At 43.5% G+C, this 7,384-nt stretch overlaps 1 long non-coding RNA gene across 1 annotated transcript; it reads left to right on the top strand.

The window, feature by feature from the left end:
* The first annotated feature begins 398 nt into the window (after positions 1 to 398).
* Positions 399 to 4,049, top strand: LOC138266627 (uncharacterized). The gene is made up of 4 exons (XR_011199582.1): positions 399 to 709; positions 2,615 to 2,778; positions 2,999 to 3,269; positions 3,669 to 4,049. It is a non-coding gene; the product is annotated as an uncharacterized lncRNA (long non-coding RNA).
* The last annotated feature ends 3,335 nt before the right edge of the window (positions 4,050 to 7,384 follow it).

Below are 7,384 nucleotides of genomic sequence, written 5' to 3'. Positions count from 1 at the left end.
GGTTTGCTCTGTATTTATAACATAGATTTGCATGGAAATCATGGATATTTAATATTTTATTCTGTCCTATTTATTTTTTATATTTCGGGAGTTTTGGGTTGGTTTCTATTAAATATGGATTCATGTTGGCCCATTTGAAGCAATAACCTCCTCCCTAATTCAAAGTAGCTGATATTAGGATTTAATGCCATTTTCTGAATAAAATTTTCGATCCTGTGAGGTACGAGCATATTTAAATGCAAGTATTTCCTCATTCCTTGATAGGACGCATGCGCATACATCGCTGAACCTGTTGTAGGGATTGGGTTTCTAATCCTCAATGGGATGCGGCATTTCTGAATGTGAGCATTTCCGCATTTGTGAGATTTGGAGAGATGACTCATGAGTAGGCGTCAAGTAAGGAGACCGAAAGATTCCAAGATTTAAAGGTTTCGATTCTGTGTGACATGAGCGCAGTTTAAGATGAGCATTTCTGCATCCTTTGGGACGGCGCCCACGTGGGCGCTGCCGAGGCTGCTGGAGAGATTGGTTCTTTGGGTCACTGGAAAGACACGTGATAATTTAATGCAAGTATTTCCACAGTTTAGACAGTCAGTGGGACGACGCATGCGTAGATGTCATTGAAGAGGATTTAAACACGGAGGCCCAATCTCCTAGAAGGCGGATATGAGACACGAAGTTGGTTGGAACAAACAGTGGCAATTGAAGGGTAAGGCTATAATGAAGAGAATTTGGCATTTAGTGAATGCTATATTTTCTGATCACTTTTGACTGGAGAGAGATGTTTCCCTGGTTTATGATTCTGAGAAGTCTACATAAATGTGTGTGTTTGAAGTTTTTTAGATGTGGTGTTGTACTCATGGGAGACTTGAGAGGCAGATGGAGATTTTGTAAGGAGTTGGATTTAATATTGACTCTGTAAAAGAGGTTTTATTGTCTGGGGAGTTTGGATTATTAATTCGATTAAAATCTTTGGGCTGTAATTAAAGCCATTAAGGAACTATATGATATAGGTTTGGCCTCTAATAATGATGTATGAATGTGATTTGTTTATCTTTGTCTAAGGCCATATAATCGAATTGGAAGAGATTAGACATGGAAGGTTTCGATGGTTCAGATTTTAAACAGAAAGGTATACGGATTAATATCATGGCTTTTGAGGTAAGAGTATAATTGAAGATGTTTTTAAGTATGATTGTTAGTTCGATTGTGAGGGAACTAATTTTGGTACCTTTCCCTGTGTTTTAGATTGTGGACCATTTAAGTTTTGTTGATGGAGATGGATGTTTAAATATAATGTAGAGAAATGTAGGTGAGTATTGATAGGGTCTAAATGCAGTAGATTATCGAAGAGGTTGGTAAGGTGATATGAAGGTTGATTTATTCTTTTGAATGATTGTAGGTGTCCCCTATTGATCAGTCCTGAGGAAGACCCGTGTGGAGCCGGTAATTGGCCCAAGAGCGAGAGGGGGTCAAAACGTCGACGATGATGCTCTATCGTGGATTTGGTTTATTTTTTAGAAGAACCTAATTAGGGATATAATTCTGTTTTGGAAATAATACTGTGATTCAATGTGGCTAAAGGAATAACCAACAGGCGATTTTTTAGCATATTTTTATGCATTTTTTAATTTGTGTAATGGGATATCTATTATCTTCTACCTTTTTCAGAATCACGAGAACTTGATCTGATTGCACCTTGATCTGTCCTTTTTTCTTTGTTTTGGTGATACAATGGGGGGGCCTTGTTAATTGATATATGTGAAGAAAGAATTTCTGTTATATTTGGACTAAAGGATGTTCTTCAGTAGTAATGAATGGTAATGCTGCATGTTTGGGTATGAGGGGTGTTGGGATTGTATTTAGTTCTAAGGAGGTCCATGTTGTTTTGCAACATGTGTTTTATCAGGGCATACAACACTCTGGTTAGCACTACTGAGAACATTGGCTGTGACATTCCTGCTGCCAAACCCACTGTCGCTTGGAAGGAGCCAGTTGGCAAGAAATGGAGCACAGATAGGACTTGCACGAGAGGGGGGATCCCGGTGAGGTGACGGATAGCAGATATCAGGTCAGGCTCCAATTGGGCACACAGCTCGGTGACTGTGGCCCTGTCAAGTCTATAGGTGAGGATAATGTGACTGTCCTCCAGTGTTGCCAAGTCCACCAGTGGTCTGTACACAGGGGAATGTCTCAATCTCCTATTCATCCGCAGCAGTTGTAATCTAGGGGGCAAAACGGGGAGCAGCTTGTCAGTATTCCACATTTCCAAACACTACACTGCATTGCATGTAGTGACAGTAACAGTATGTTGTTGGACAGGCCCAAATGGTGCCTATGTGTACTGAGCAGCTAGGTGCCATGGCCTGCCCCCCCCGAAATGGCGTCCGCCTGTACAGTTTGGAGGGACAGGTGGAAATTAGGTAATTCCACTGACGTTGTGCGCCGTTGCGGGAGGCGGTCGAGTACTGCGGTGCAACACCTCATTGGTTGTGTATGGGCCCCATGGGTTACAGTGGCCAATGGTGATGTATGCCGGTGGTGATGATACGCACCGCTGCGGTTGTGACCGCCATTTTCTATCTTCACTCACTTGCTACCTGACCTTCAACAGGAGAGGACGTACACTGCAAGTACTGCTGTGACCTGTGTCTGGAATCGACCGTGGCTCATGTCACTGGGGAAAGGGCCCCTGCCTTCACTGCTGAGGAGTAGGAGAGACTGGTGGATGGGGTCATACCCCAGTACCGAATGCTGTATGGGCTTCCAGACCAACAGGTGAGTACACTGTGAGCACGATGCAAAGGAGTATGGATGCATCAAGTGCTGTGTGTGAGGGCCTCGTGTAGGGGGGGTTGGTGGAAGGGTTCTGGGCAGTGTGATGCATGTATGTTGGGCAATGTCTGTGCGTAAGGGGATGTGAGGACTATGGTGGGCCATAAGTGTAACAGGCCACACAATGTGACTGATACCTTTTTCAATGTATCTTTTTCTGCAGGTCAGCGCCCATCAGAAAAAGGGTATATGGCATGCCATCACCAAGGACGTGCGGACCCTGGGGGTCTACGACAGGCAGAGCACCCACTGTCGCAAACGGTGGGAGGACCTGAGATAATGGCCAAGGAAGATGGCGGCGGCTCAGCTGGGGATGGCCTCCCAAAGAGGAAACGGTGCCCGTCGAACCCTGACCCCCCTGATGGCCCGCATACTGGCAGTGGCCTATCCGGAGCTGGATGGGCGCTTGAGGGCATCACAGCAGCCACAAGGGAGTGAGTACAGTTTCACATTATACTACGTGTGCATGGTGGGGTAGTCTCTGGGTTGGGGAGGTGGGCCAGTCAGTGCCCCTAGGCCAGGATGGACACTGCAGGGTAGGTTCCATGTTGGGCAGGGGCTGATGAACACCACCTCCAAACAAGCTAGTAGGCATTCACTACTGGGCAGGGAGCTGTGGGTCTCAGGTATGCTGCAATTGGTGTTAGGTATTCCTGTCCATGGGCTGGTGAGTAGCATTGTGACTGGTGGTGCATTGCCTAGTGTATAGGGCTGTTCCCTGTGTGTGTGGGTGTAGTGTACGCCAACTGTGGTATTGTTACTGCCATTGACCAAGTGTGTCCTTTGTCTCTTCCCCCCTTATTGTTTTGTCACCCTATCCGTATGTGCATTAGCATAATTTGGCGGAGGAGCAGAAGCACCGATGAGAGGGAGATGCATCACACAGGGCACAGGAGGCCGAATCCACTGACCGTGAGGGCACCAGTGGGACAGAGGGCGAGGGGAGCACCACAGCAGAGACAGGAGGGGGCAGTTCGGATAGTGATACCTCCTCCGAATTTATTTCAATTTAATTTTTATTTATGATTTGGAACTCAACTGAGGTCCACATAAAAAGGGGAAAAACAAAAGAGAAAAAGAAAAAAAGAGGAAAAAAATAATTTGTATTACAGCCAAACAAAAAATCTAATTCACCCTTTACATCTAGCTGAAAACCCTATAAAAGTTTATAGTATAAATAAGCCAAGAATCAAAATTACTATTTATACTTTACAACCAATCAGGTACAAAAAATTCAAATTAAAAGATATATACAATAAAATATTTCATCAAAATCCTATGTCAAGGGTACCAACTTTGTATATACACACTCAATGAAACTCCAATTCATAAGAGGTAAGAATACCGGACTGTGGGAAGACAGAACCGTGTTAACCATAGTATTGGTGGTATATACCTGTGCAAAAACAGCATTTTCACAATCCAATCTTGCGCTCTATCAAAAGGGGCCTGCTTTCTTCAGTCCCACATATAAAATCATAGTAATAGTATTATTATTATGAACAAGTTAAAAACAGTGATCCTATTAATTTATTTAACCAAGCCACCTGACTAGCCCTGCTACACAAATTTCTTAAAATAAGTTTAAAATACATTTGAAAAAATTAAATATTTTAAAACAGAATCTTTCATTCGGAGGATCATACAGGGCTTGGAAAAACTCAGACACTGACAACAGATAGAGCTGAAGACAAATTGGTTTTAACCATTTACGCCGAAAAGGGGCAAGAGAAGGGCAAACAAATAATACGTTACGTAAGTCTTGAGATTCTGCCGGACAAAAGGTACACTCCTTTGCAGTACCATACCATTTTGCTAGTAAGGTGTTCAAAGGGAGCAATCCCTGTCGAAGCAGAGACCAAAAGTGCCTAACGCTATGAGGGATGTTCCAAATGAGATACTGTTGTGATATTTGTATTACTAGAGTGTTAACTATGTTAGCAAAGGAGCTTCTTTTTTTACAGCTTTCCAAGTCTTGGCGGAAGCTCAGGCTCCATGAAGCGCTCTTCAAAATCGCCCTCAGGTGCAATGGGGAAAATTCTAGGACTTGGCTAAAATCTAGCTCCAACCTTTCCAGAGCAATGGAAAAATTCTTACAAAAGGCGAATTTAGCCTTACTATTATCTAAAAAGAGCTCTTTCTTTAAAAGTGATCTTATAGTGTTTTCTTCACTCTTTAAAATTGAGGTGGCCAATCGTATAACCCCCGCTAATCCTTGAGCATACGCGCTTCTAAGCCCCATTTCCAGCCTCAGAGCTGCCACTGAGGCTGCCGTGTTAACAGATAATATTTTTCTGAGAATTTTACCTTCTACTTGATTTAGGAACCCCCATTTGGAGATGTCTATGAGTTCCACCCCATATAACAGGGATGCAGGAATTTTAACTCGATACGCTGATTAAAAGTAAAGGAAATGCCTTCTCCCTGTGGCTGCATATAGAGCCCCCAAACCTCTTGCCTGACCTTCATCCTTTGCTTTATTAGAGGCGATGTGGGCAACATCGCTAAGGTTCCCGCTCACGATTTTCCCTGAGAAGTGATAAGATTTCACGATTTCAAGATTTTGATTGCCCAATATCCAACGATAATTGGGGAAGGTAGTCTTTTTTTTCCCAAGAGACAGAGAACTTTTGGATACATTGATCTTCAGATAATGAGAGTCAGAGTATGTTGACAAACGCTGCAAGCGATTCTGGAGGCCTTTTGGGGTTAAATAAAAAATTAAGATGTCGTCAGCGTATAACAGGCAGCAAATTGGGCGCCCACCCACTAGCAGGGGAAAACCATTACCCTTAGACAAAAAAGAGGGGAGATCTGAGATTTAAAGGGAAAAAAGCAGGGGAGCCAGTAGACAGCCCTGTTTTAACCCGTTAGATCTAAAAATCTTATGGGATAAAGCTCTATCACCCCTAAGGAGGATTCTACTCCAAGTATTGGAGTGGAAAGCTATTATAAACTCCAGGAGGGGTAAAGGTATCCCCAAGCTGCATAACTTAGACCGTAGAAGATCTCTAATTACTTTATCGAAGGCTGTGGAGAAGTCTATGAAGGCGGCATAAACAGCCCCACCTCTCAGTTTAACATATTTTTCCGTATTAGTTTGAAGCACCATGATGTTATCTAGCGTACTATGTTTGCGTCTGAATCCAGATTGTTCCAAGGGGATGATTTTATTCTTCTCTGCCCAAGACATCAGTCTAGAGAGCAGACATTTGGTGAAAATTTTTCCCATCGCATCGAAGAGGGCGATCTGACGATAATTACCCGGACAGGATTGGTCGCCCTTTTTATATAAGGGTACAATTATGCTACCAACCCACGAGGGAGAAATACATCTAGAGAGGAAACATCTTTTAAAGACCATGTATAAGGTCTTAGACCAAGAGCTCCTGTCCTGTTTTATAACTGATAGAGGAAGTTCTTCTGGCCCCATTGCAGCGGAACAACGCATCTCACCAATAGCACAGTCGATCTGTTTTATTGACGGGGAGAGAGAGTGAGAATTCCTGTAATTTCTGGGAGCCGGAAGGGTGCAACCCCATTGGAGTCATACAGGGAGGAGATGGATTCTGACCAGCGGGCTGCAGTGATTGCAGCAGGGGAGGGACCGATTCTTGACCCACAACCTTCACCCACTAATGCCCAACAATGCCTTGCCTGGCCCTTTGTAGCGGCTTCCCGGAGCTGGATCCAGAGCCTGTCCCCTGCTTCTTTTGCAAGACGAATCTTCATCCGCTTCTTTCTCCTTTTTAATATGACAACCCTGATTTTCCTTTCCTCAGAGAAAACTAAATACTGGGCCCTGACCAAGTTATTTATGTCTCTATTTAAGTCAAGCAATACGCGGGGGATTGTTTTCTGGGCTACTTTATGCTCCCCCGACAAGTTGTTAGCCACCAATTGCTTCAGGAGATCAGAAAAGTTTAGCAGCTCAATTCCCTCCCAATTAATAAGATTAGCAACCACAGGAGCTAAAATTGCGGAAACACCAGCAATCCTCTTAAAATTCCACTGGGTCCTCCCAGTCTTAATAGAAAAACTCTGGGTAAACCCACCAGATATCCACGAGTCTAATGACAATATGGAAGTTTCTAAGGTGATAAAAAGCACACATTATGATCGCTATAAGGGGTACTTATTATCCTAAGATCTTCCAATAGGCCGAATGAGGAGTAACCCAGTACTAAATAGTCTAAAATGGCCATTCCCCCCAGAGAAATATGCGTAAAAAAGGCAGGGGAATCCGAAGTGGTCCTGCCATTAGCAATAATACAATTACCCCTTTTGTTTGTTTTAATTAGAGGGGGGAAAATACAGTCTGGGATACGCAGCGCTGTTTCTCTCTAAATGTCGCGCATTTGACATAGGGCAAAGTTGGAAATTTTGCAATTTAGATCTCCCATTAGTGATCTCAGAGGAGGGAACTCGGTATCTAAGGCGTCCCCTATAAAGGCAAATAGCCTTTCTAACAGAGAATCGTACGCGGCCTCTGGGGGCACATACACATTAATTAATAACAAAGAGGTAGGACCTTGCAAGGTATTATGCA

The sequence above is a fragment of the Pleurodeles waltl genome, chromosome 11, assembly GCF_031143425.1.
Source record: "Pleurodeles waltl isolate 20211129_DDA chromosome 11, aPleWal1.hap1.20221129, whole genome shotgun sequence".
In the NCBI taxonomy this organism is placed as follows: domain Eukaryota; kingdom Metazoa; phylum Chordata; class Amphibia; order Caudata; family Salamandridae; genus Pleurodeles; species Pleurodeles waltl.
The sequence above is the reverse complement of the archived record's forward strand: the minus strand, read 5'-3'. Positions and strand labels throughout refer to the sequence as shown.